The 12,018-nt window shown below is 42.4% G+C and overlaps 1 protein-coding gene across 2 annotated transcripts in view; it reads right to left on the bottom strand.

The window, feature by feature from the left end:
• The window catches only part of C9H14orf180 (chromosome 9 C14orf180 homolog), a 138,086-nt gene that overhangs the window by 114,066 nt on the left and 12,002 nt on the right, over positions 1 to 12,018 (bottom strand). Inside the window, exon 1 of one of the 2 annotated variants that reach the window (XR_013601263.1) lies at positions 2,869 to 2,918. The exons of the other annotated variant lie outside the window; for it this stretch is intronic. The gene's annotated coding sequence lies outside the window, so the exon portion shown is untranslated. Of the gene's footprint in view, positions 1 to 2,868; positions 2,919 to 12,018 lie in introns of those variants that run through there. 2 annotated transcript variants of the gene reach the window in all.

The following is a 12,018-nucleotide window of genomic DNA, read 5'->3' as shown; positions in this document are numbered from 1 at the left end:
TTCCGCTGACATGGCATTGCATACAGTATATAATACCTAGAAACTTGTCACTCTGGGAAGAAGCGGTCTGAGAGCCCCTAAGGTGGCAGATCTGACTTCTTCCTTGCTAATTAGCAATGATGCATGCTTTTGGTACCAATAAATAAACTTCACTCTGTTTCTGAGCAACCTGCTGTGTCTGGTGAGTTTCATTCATTGGTATGCTCCTGGGAGGGTGCCAGTATTTCCCCATCAGAATGGTGTCAGAAGTGGGATATATTGGAGGACTGTGATGTCACCAGTTGATAAGTGAGATGTAAGTTAAATACCTAACTTGCCTTGCTGCAAGTGACCTTTCAGTCTTTCAAATATGTATTTAACTCATAGTATTAATAAAAAGGGACATTGACTGGCATTTAAAATAGACAGTGGCCTGTAGAGAATGTTTTTAAAATATTCTCTGTATCAATAAACTAATTGGTATGATACACTGCAGGAGAGCCTGGGTTAGAGAATAATGTATGTGTACCTACACATATAAGAAGTAGTGAAGCAGGTGACTGACAAGTAACTAAGTTACTTTATGTCAATAAATATTGACAAATGGCTAGACTCTTTGGGAGTTTTATAAAATCCATTTCAGAAGAGCTCTGCTAGGAGGGGGTATTAATTTTACCCACAAAAAGAAACACTCCCAGAATATAGTGAGTGGAGCTTCTGATTTGCTGGTTGCACCGGAACACAGTGAATAATTTTGAAATATGCGTAGTAATGTCATGGATGAATGATTGCATTTGAATAGGTTATTGATCTTCAGTACTGAACGTATATGCTTCATGATTTATATAAAAATAAAGAGCATTAGTGCATGAGAGAAGGAAATTGCCCTAACACTTTTCCTTTGCAGGAGATATTTTGAATTTATCTTTCAGGGTAAGCGCACATTGTAAGTACAAAGCAGACATCACAAGACAGGATCTCAGATGAAAATAATGGTAAGCGCACTAGAAAGCTGTTTAAAAAAAAACCGTCAGGAGAGAAAACTTCAAATGAAGGTAAGAATATGAAGTAAAGTAATATGGACAGTGAAGCAAGTACAAAGTAGGGTTGGAATGCCCTTTTGAGTCTGTGCAAGCCTAGTGACTTGCGTGTTTAAGAGTTTGCACCAATTCTTCTAAAATATTCTCATATTGAGAGGGGTTGGAAATGTACTCTTGACAGTGGCAGACATAAAAGTTCTTCCAGTGTTAGAAAAAAGTGGTTGGAGGAAAAGTGAGCTTGGAAATATTTAGATTTTCACATGAGCAAATGTACACATGCAGAGTTGCTCATGGAAAAATGCAGTTCGCAAATATTTTCTAGGAGTACTATTTCTTGGCCTATATATGCAAGGATAAACACCATGCCTGCACTTTTTGAGACTTTGTTTAATAAGAGGGCTTTTAATTAGGCCTGGCGTTAGCCATGACTTTTTGTGTATATTAAAAGTATGCCTGTCACTCTCTCTCTCAGCATGCATCACTGTGAGTGACTGTATTCTGCTCTTTTACAAGGAGCATATTGACCCACAAAGTAGTTTTGTACAGTGCACAGAATTCCTGTTGCAATGAGTACTTTTTGAGACAAAAAAAACGATTTTTGCTTTTGCCAATGCTTGTTAGAATGGTGAGATGCCAATAGCTCCAACACTGATATGGGTTTAGAAAAACCATGCTTAGAAAAAGTCATGCATTGAAAATAAATAAATAAATAAAAAGACCTCCAATTTCAGACCTACTGGCTTTGGCAATGCTTATTAATATAGTTTTTTATAAATGTATTTAGACTACTTAAACTGATTTTCCAATACAAGTATTTTGGGAAATACTAGCATACATCCTCATGTTACTAGGAGCATTATACATAGCCTCACTGGAATAACCTTCAGTAGAATAAGAAGATTTTGGCAGCAGCTGTTGGCCCAGGACGTGACAGAAAGGGCAGTGCAGGGCCTGGGGTCAAGCTTTAATAGATTTGTGAAGGGAGGGGTGTTTAGGAGCACGGAGCAAGATAGTGCGGAGGAGAATATTAGCTGATGCAAATATATAGATATAATTTTTCCCCACGAAATCCCTCCTTTTTGATAGCAATATCAATACCATTGTTGCATTGTATATCTATGGCAGTTAATTGAAGTGTTTCTTTGCGTGCGTTCTCTACATCCTGTTGTGTTTGGAGATATTTGTAGGCTAGCTACCGCTCTGTAGGAGGTAGAATTCTAAGTATGGAGATTGAGTGGGTGCTTTTGCTGCACCATTGCTGTGCCATGGAAAAAGGCAATAAATAGAAAAAAGTAGGCCTCACAGAGAAACGAATTTGTGTGTTTCTACAAAACTAGGACATTACAAATATAAAAAATAGACATTGATGTGGAATAGATTTTATCCTTAGATACATGATATTACATATTAAAAGGCATTCACATTAATTGGTGGCTGCGCAGAGGATGAACTGCTGTAAAATAAAAAAAATGCTAATACATTTAGACTGGTTTGGAATATTTAGCACTGTTGAAAAATATTCTGTGCAAAGTATATCAAAGTATATATCCAGATTTTGAATGTGCACATTAAAATGTATCTCCAACTGGTTAAAATATGTTGTTGCACCACATGAAAAGTGTGGATATTACTTTATCTAACACCAATATTACTATCTCTTAGTGACAAACTTAAAATGTAGTATGGCCTAATGGCTGCAGTGTCAAATACAAAGGCTTTCAAAAGAAATGCAGAGTAAAATTATATAGCATTCGGAAAAGTGAAATATTTTGAACCACTTTTTAGGTTACTAGAAAAGCTTAGTATACAAGAATGAAAAATAAAAAAAAATAAGTAATAAAGATCCTACCTTAAAAGAAAGATATATGGGCGTGCTGGCACGGAGCAGAAATATTTTTCTGCCATGCTTCTCGAGAGTTACTTGAACAGTGATGGCCACATGCGGAAATCCTTGGGACAGCCAGCTGCTAATAGGTTAAAAGGTCGAGTTCCACATTTAGAAGACTAACAGGGCTCAAGAACAAGGTTTGTCTTTGACATTTTGACCTCTGAAATTTTTTAAAGAGGAGATGGCAGCACAGGGAGAGAAAATGAGAAGTTTGTTCTAAAGAAGAACTATTTGCACTCATGCTAAGGGAAATTAGCATTAATAAAATGAATATATATATGTATATGCTATGTTACTGCCCATCCTGTCTGATGTTTTAATGAGAGGATGAGTAGTCTACATTGCTTTATTAGCTAGTCTGTGCCAATAAGCTGACCGTGCTTATTAGAGCTGATGTTGCATACTGTGGATCATGAAAAGTAGAACGCAGGAAAAAGCCCATGTGTTCCTTAGCAAAACATAAGTGCATGGTCCTAAGCAGGTGCTTTTATTAAGAGAAATAATTTTAGAAGTGTCTGCAGTCCTGTACAAGTAATGTAAAGTCTGTCCATGCAGGGAGTTTTGAGCATTTTGTATCTGAGGTTAAGCCACTGTGACAGTATGTGATTTCTACATTACACTATGAAAGCTTGTAATGTTGAAGAGTAGTTTAAACAACTTAAATTACTTTATATTAATTAAATATCCTGATTCTACCACTGTAGGTTACAACACTACAGGTAAATGTAAATTTTGCTCTAAAGATGTTTAAATGTATAATGTGCCTAGGGACATTAGGGTCCAAATTAAGTCTCAATTCATGGTAATGATATTAGGGATATCACATTAGCCTTCCTGGAACCACATTGGACACCAAAGATCTGTTTAGGTACCAGTAGCTAAAGGGTAAATTGCATTGTTTTAGTAGCAGATGGGGATATAACCGTTTTTTGAGAAATAATAACTTTGCAGGAGATATACAGGGTGGGTTTATTCCATTGAATAACATTATCAAGGGGTGCAGCGTAAATACCAGAGAGTAGATAAGAGTATGGTATCAGGTTTATTGTTGCACAGTGTATCAGGATGAAGATATCAGACATGCCCAAGGAGAATATCATGGTTCCACTAAAGTGGAAGATGTTTCCACTAACGTGGGAGATAAAGGGATAAATTTCACAACTTTAATATAAATAAATATAATACCCAATGATAGGTTAGAACAGGGCAAGTACTGCTTACAGCTTCAGTAAGGATTCTCTGTTGTATACAACCTCTGTAGTGCACGTATGGATGTGTTGAGAGATGATGAATGATGCTGTTAGACTGCAGTTTGTTACATTTGAAAAGGAAATGCATGGATGTACACATAACTAACAAGAGGTTTATAGATATAGGGAACGGCGAGGTTTTGGATAAATGTATTTATTATAAAGTTTTTTATAGCGCAAACTTGATACCGAAGGATATAATGCCCTCACAACAAAGGGATATTTAAAGTAAATAAATAAAAAGTAAAAAAAAAAAAAAAGAGGCTGGTGAAAAAATGCAGTCCCCATAAAGTGATTACCTTGAACTTGTGGTCCCCTTAGAGCCTGTTGTGCCTGACACCAGTACAATATTATTCTTTATACCTGTAGAGGTAGAGTATTTTTCTCTCCTCAGTGGGTTTTAGCATTAAAGTCCATCCACTGGATGGAAAAATCTTTGCCATCATACTGAGATACCCAATCCACTATGTTCACTGTGAGTCCCAATGTCAATGCGCGGGCAGTAAAGAGAGACTTGGCCACCTATGCCTGGAAGGTGGTACATTGTCTTGCAGTAAGCTGATAACCTCCTTGTGACCTCTCCATCACTTGAGGCCTGTGAAAGCCTGTGACACTGTATCTCTGCTGAACTACCTCCAGGAGAGAAGAGAAGCCTCATTGTCAAAATGCCAGTGCTGCCAAAAAGAGATGACTTACCTGGATTTTGTGATATTCCAAGGTACCTGCAGCATATCACCTGACATAATTAAATTGTATCAGGGAATTCAGCTCCTGCCCACCAAGAAATGAATGATGTCCTTCCTGGGTATGATGAACTGCTGCCACCAAGGATAATGAATGCAGATGCTATGACTGTTACATAATGAACTCGCAAACTGTTTCAAGAAATTGAAAGAGACATTGTGTACTGCACCTTCATGGTGAATGCTGGACTGCCTGACTACAAAATGCCTTTCCATCTCTGTTTCAGAGCAAAATAACATTGTAAATGAAGTGATGCTGCCAATGATGTGCTGACACAGCTGGAAAAGAAAGGCCTGTGAGACACAACTATGTGACTTTGCTTTCTGCAGTGATTGGGGGTCAGCAGCTGTGATGGTGGAGAGGACGGCTCTCATTGTGTTGGACTATACCTGTATTGTCTAGGTGCCATATTTGGTGCAGTTGTTGCTGTCTGGATCAACACAACATTTTTCTGCTAGCAGGCACACAGGTTATAATGGCACCATGTAAGATGCCCACCTGTTTATTGTCAAAAGTATTACCTGTAATAGGTTATTCTGATGAGATTGATTCTCTTAGAAACAGATAAGACACTCCAAAGTAAGTTGGTGTTGAGATTGTAGAAAAGGGCACCACGCCAAGATTAGACACCATTAAAAAAGGTAGACTATAGGAGTGGTACACTGATGGTTCCTCCAGCAGACTGATAGACACTGATTACAGAGCAGGGTATGCTATAGCAATAGACACTGATTACAGAGCAGGGTAGGCCATAGCGATAGACACTGATTATAGAGCAGGGTAGGCCATAGCAATAGCTGAAGTGCAGCTCTGCTTCTTGGAACATCTACCCAATAAGATGAGCTGTTTGCTGTGACAAAAGCATGAATACTAGTCAAGGGTAAAACTTTTAAACATTTAAACTGACTCACATTATGCTTTGCAGTTCTTATTTGTGGCCAGCTGTGGAAGTATCACGGATTCATAACATAAACAGGGCACCTTATTAAAAATGTCCTTTATTAAGGATCTTGTTAAAAGAAATACTATTGTACACTAGGATAGCGGTAATAAAATGTGAAGCATACACAGGAGCTAATACTAAGTTAGCCCTTGCTGACACAGCATTAAATGAAAATATGTTACAGCCAGTGCAGATGGGACTAATGAATAAAGAATTCCAAAAATACAGCTCATTCAGAGACAATTGTTGTAAGCTAATGTAAAGGAAGAACAATGGTCTCCAACAACAGATATAGAGGGAGGATTGATGATGGATGTGAGCTGAATAATGAAGAGAGTATGGGCCTACCAGGATGAGATAGATGCCTGTGTCCCCACGTAGTATGTTACTCTCCCTTACAAGACTGGAGCAGGGACCCTCTGATATTGCACAAGGGAGGATGAATGTGCAGATGCAAGTTGCTTCCCAGTGTATGGGAACATCTGATATTGCACAAGAGAGGATGAATGCGCAGATGCATGTTGCTTCCCAGTGAATGGATTTAAATATTTGCTGGTGTGGGTGGATAGGTTTTCAAAATGAATGGAGGTGTATCAAACAGGGAAGAATGATGCAGCTACTGGGGCGCAGTACTTCAGTAAAGCCATCTCTCCAAGGTTAGGACCCACTAGGGCATAAATAGCGATAAAAGGGGATCACTTAGTGACTACATTTATGCTGAAGAGGTTATATCTGGGAATAAAGTATAACATGCATACCCCATACCACCCTCCAACTTGAGGCCAGGAGGAGTAAAGTAACTCCAAAATAAAAATAAAAATAAAGAAATAAATTATTATTAAAAGCAACTGATGGAACATTCCTGAAAGGGCCTGGTGCTCTGAATGTAGGACTGCCTGCAATGTGGCAAGGACTTCTAAAGTGATTATGGATACATGGTCATTGCGAGAAAAATAAAAGCAGTTTCTTTTAGTTTTAGGTGGACTGGACCACAGACGGTGAACCAATGCCATGAATGGATTGAGGGGAGAAGAGCAAGGCAGCGCGCCCCAACGCCTGAGAGGACGGTACCAGAAAGTGATGACCATCTGTCACCAGAGGACCTGAGAAACACAGCAGTCAAGAAGAGGACAGACCAGACCATTTCGACGATCCATGAGGACCCATCATAAAGTGGCAGAGGGACACGACATTTACATCTACTGATGCTGTTGAGTGAAGTACACATGATGGTCTGCACCTGCACCTGCAGAAAAATAGACTGAAGAGGACAATGCAGGGCAGGTCTGTGACACTGCCCCTGAACAAGACGACTGCAGACCAGGAAGAGAAGCAGACGACCACTCACTGCGTGCCTTTAAATTACTGACAATTGCAAAAAGTGCCCAGGAACTGAGTGACACATTAGCACTATGCATTGTACAGAGAAAAATATTTGTTGGACACTTACTGCTGTTATCACAACAGAATGCTGATATAATACTGATCTCATCAAGATGTATCAATGTGACAATACATGCATTGTATGCAAACACTGTGTAATGCCATCCAAAGATATGTAACTAATGTTTCCTACATATATAGACATATAAATATTTTGGTGTTACATTAATGTTGGATAGGTATATCCAAAAGGGGGGATTGTTACAAAATATATATGAATATCCATATAAATTCATTTGCATGTACTTCCAAAGAGTTCATGAGTATATAAGATCATATGAACATGAGGCCTGGAGCTCAAAATGGCTTCCTATCTGACCTTGACTGGACAAGCTTCAACAAGCTATTCTGTACACCCTCACAGGTCACCTTGCTTGTCTTGACTACATGATATGCAAATGTTACACAGTGCAGAGCCTGCCTTTCTGGTCTGCCCATATCTGGCTGTTTTGAATGGTGCAGACATTGCACATCCATGTCAGCCATATTTGGCTTGGTGCCTTATTCTAAGTTCCGCTGACATGGCATTGCATACAGTATATAATACCTAGAAACTTGTCACTCTGGGAAGAAGCGGTCTGAGAGCCCCTAAGGTGGCAGATCTGACTTCTTCCTTGCTAATTAGCAATGATGCATGCTTTTGGTACCAATAAATAAACTTCACTCTGTTTCTGAGCAACCTGCTGTGTCTGGTGAGTTTCATTCATTGGTATGCTCCTGGGAGGGTGCCAGTATTTCCCCATCACTATCCAATTAATATGTTATGACATGTTGCTTTTCTTTTTACATAATGTATGTGATGTTTTCCACCTTTTATTTCCATGCACTTTTAGGATGTCTTGTTTGCTAAAGGATGAATATGCATGCAAGTGCTTCTATTGTTATCCTTGGTAAAGAAGGGAGATGTGTTATACCTGCTGCTTAGCCAGTGTGACTGGGTTTGTGGAATGTTGGTGTGGTGATGCTGTGGAATTTTGGATGAGTGGGGTGTCAGTTGGAGGATGGGCTGAGCAGCAGGAAGGCTGCTCTTGTTGGGGCTCTTCATCTGAGCATATATCCAAATAAATCAACCTACATAATCTAACCTGGACCACTGGATGTCGTATTATTACAACACAGAGTATTGGAAGATTCATTAGTAATCTGGCTGTCGCATTTTGAAGTAAGAAGGCACGTTTGAGAGCCTACATATAAGGCATTACAGTAGTCTATTTTAGAAATGACCAGCATCAGGATGACTGTTTTCCTTAGCTGTATTGGGAGGAAGGGGAGGATTTAAAAAAAAGATTCTTAACATAAGAAAGCAGGAAGATGTTACTTGCTTTAAATGCTCTATAGACAGCTAATTTGGTGTCAAAAGTGACCCCCAAATTTCTTGCCTTCTGTACTGGCAGGGGCCCAAGATTGGGAGCAAAAGGAGGTCTTGATACCAAGTAGCAATATCAGAGTTAAGATTTAAATAGTTTTTCTGCATCCAGTTAGCAAAGCTACGCATACAGGTATTGAAATATGAGTCCACTTTTTCAGGATTATACGAGACAGATACCTGTAGTTGGGTGTCATTGGCATACGAGAACACTGAGAACCCACAAGATGGAATAAGTTCAATTAATGGAGTGATGTAAGCATTAAACATTTTTGCACAGAGAAGCATAAAAAGGACAGAGATATATTCCTCTAAGGCATGGGTACTCACAAACTTTCTCTCAGGGGCCAAATTTACATTTTAGTTTCGGTTCGAGGGCCGCAACGGTGGGGGGCGGTTTCAGTGGGGGAGGGGGCGGGGCTAGAACAGCAACAAAAATCTGTGACCATGAGGTTGAAAACAGGTCCCTGCAGTGGACACCTTCGTCCACTGAGCCACCAGACCCGGCATACACACACATCTCTCTTTCTCTCTCTCTCTTTCTCTCGTTCTCTCTGTGTCTTCCTCCCTCCATCCCTCTCTCTATCTCTGTCACACTCCCTCTATCTCTCTCTGTCTCCCTCCATCCCTCCATCCCTCTCTCTCCCTTTCTCCCTGTCTCCTCTGTCTCACCCACTCTGACTCTCTCTCCCTCACTCTGACTGACTCACTCCCTCTCTGTCGCACTCTCTCTCCTTCCCTCTCTCCTCCCCTCTCCCTCTCTCCCCTTCCCTCTCTCCCTTTCTCCCCTTGCCTTACTCCCTCCATCACTCCCCTTCTGTCACTCCCCTTCCCCCGCTCCCCCTTCCCTCACTCCCCTTCCCTCACTCCCCTACCCGTTCCCCTTCCCTCTGTTCCTCCCCACTCCCCTTCCCTCTCTCCCTCCCCTTCCCCACTCCCCTTCCCTCTTTCCCTCTCTTCCCCACTCCCCTTCCCTCTCTCCCTCCCCTTCCCCACTCCCCTTCCCTCTTTCCCTTCCCTCACTCCCCTTCCCTCTTTCCCTCCCCTAACTCCCCTTACTCCCTCCCTCACTCCCCTTTCCTCACTCCCCTTCCCTCACTCCCCTTTCCTCACTCCCCTACCCTACTCCCTTTCCCTCTATCCCTCCCCACTCCCTTTCCCTCTCGCCCTCACTCCCCCTTCTCTCTCTCCCCTTCCCTCTCTCCCTCCCCTTACTCTCCTCCCCTCACTCCCCTCCCCTCACTCTCTCACTTCCGCCTCCCTCCCTAACTCCTCTTCCCTCACTCCCTCACTTCTGCCTCCCTCCCTCACTCACACCTCCCTCCCTCACTCCCTCACTTCAGCCTCCCTCCCTCACTCCCCTTCCCTCACTTCCGCCTCCCTCCCCCTCCCTCATTCACTCCCTCCCTCACTCCCCTTCCCTCACTCCCCTTCCCCCACTCCCTCACTCCCCTTCCCTCACTTCTACTTCCCTCCCCCGCCTCCCTCACTCCCCTTCCCTCACACCCTCACGTATGCTTCCCTCCCCGCCTCCCTCACTCCGTCCGCCTCCCTCTGTCGCCCTCCTCCCTCTGTCTGTCTCCCTTTCTCTGTCTCCATTTCTCGGTCTCCTCCCTCCCTTTCCCTCCCTCTCCCTCTGTTTCCCTCCCTCCCTCCCTCTCCCTCCCTCCCTCTCCCTCCCTCCCTTTACCTCCCTCCCTCCCTTTACCTCCCTCCCTCTCCCTCCCTCCCTTTACCTCCCTCCCTCTCTCTCCCTCCCTTTACCTCCCTCTCCCTCCCTTTCCCTCTCCCTCTGTCTCCCTTCCTCCCTCTAGCTCCCATGACGTAAAGAGTTTCACTACCTTCAGAATGCTCTTGCCCCATGAACTCCTATTCAATAGGACTAATTCTCAGCAGTGGCTAATCTTGATTCACTTCACTTTCTGGAAGTAGCATCTCTTACGTGCCCTCACTTCATACAGAGTGCCACCAACCTTGTGAACCCTGAGGTGTTCCGAGACCCTTGCCACACTATGATGCATTATATTCTAATGCTAAAATCATTGCATGTCTCTCCAAAAGCAGCATAGACAAATGCTCTTCTTGGGCACATGATCCCCACCACCATATCGGAAACTGCCCTTGACTCAATACTGAAGGAACTAGCTGCATTACATTTAGAGCAGTGCATCTCTGTAGTAAAATGTCACCTTGAGTAGACTGCTAACATGACTGTGTCTGCCAGGGCTGAGACAGCTTCCCGCTTCCAGCCGCACCCGAGCACTTCACACGTCTTTAGAAAGACCATTTGCATGTTAGTGGAGCTTTGTTGATTTCACCTCTTCTTAGGCCCCTGCAGGTCCGCTCTGCCTATCACTGGAATTAATCACCCGGCCCCCACAGAGCGGAGCTGCAGGGGTCTAAGAAGAGGTGAAATCAGCAAAGCTCCACTAACATGCAAATGGTCTTTCTAAAGACGTGTGAAGTGCTCGGTTGTGGCTGTGTGTGTGCGAGAGACTCTGCTGCTCTGCCTATCACTGGAATGAATCACCCGGCCCCCACAGAGCAGCAGAGTCTCTCAGAGTGTCGCTGCTGCACCCGGCAGTGTTTGCAGACTGTCATTCTTTAAAAATGTGTTCTTAAAACACGGGTACGATGTCTGCGAGGTCCGCGGGCCGCCAGGGCAGGCTTGCCGGGCCGCTGCCGGCCCGCGGGCCGTACTATGAGTACCCCTGCTCTAAGGCCACCACTTGCTTTCTGTTAGACATGAAAGACCTAATCATTGTGAGAGCTGTGCCTTTAATACCTATCCATATCCCAATTTAGTGTTTTTTAAAGAGGGTAGCAACCTGCTCTTCTGTGAGGGGAGTGAATATGCTCAGTACTAGCTAATATATCAATTATATATCCCTCTTCCATTACTGTCCTTTCGGGGGAAATGGTATTGACAGGTAGGGTCAAAATGTCCAGGAATATTTTATTTACCTTTGTGAAAAGGAATTTTATCACAAAGCTTTGGGTTGGAGGTGATCATGTTTTTATTACCAAAGGTTGAAAGTTATTTAACTGTCTTAAATAACTCTTTAGTGGAGTTCTCAACTGCTTTGATCTTATCAGTAAACAATTGTAATTGTAGTTGCATGTACCTGTATTTTATAATTTTTTTATCATATTTTTGTTTTTTGTTTTTCCTCTAGAGCATATTTCTTCCCCCAGAGTTGTTCTTGGTGCCTGCATTTTCTTTTACATTCTCTGAGCTCTTGAGAATACCATGGCGCTGCTGTTGAAGACTAATTGTTTGGCCTCATTTTTAAAGGTGCTTATTGGGAGACTGCTGCAACAACACAGGCATCATAAATGATGGCAGCGTGATCCACATAATCATT

Source organism: Lissotriton helveticus, chromosome 9 (assembly GCF_964261635.1).
Source record: "Lissotriton helveticus chromosome 9, aLisHel1.1, whole genome shotgun sequence".
Taxonomy (NCBI): domain Eukaryota; kingdom Metazoa; phylum Chordata; class Amphibia; order Caudata; family Salamandridae; genus Lissotriton; species Lissotriton helveticus.
The sequence above is the reverse complement of the archived record's forward strand: the minus strand, read 5'-3'. Positions and strand labels throughout refer to the sequence as shown.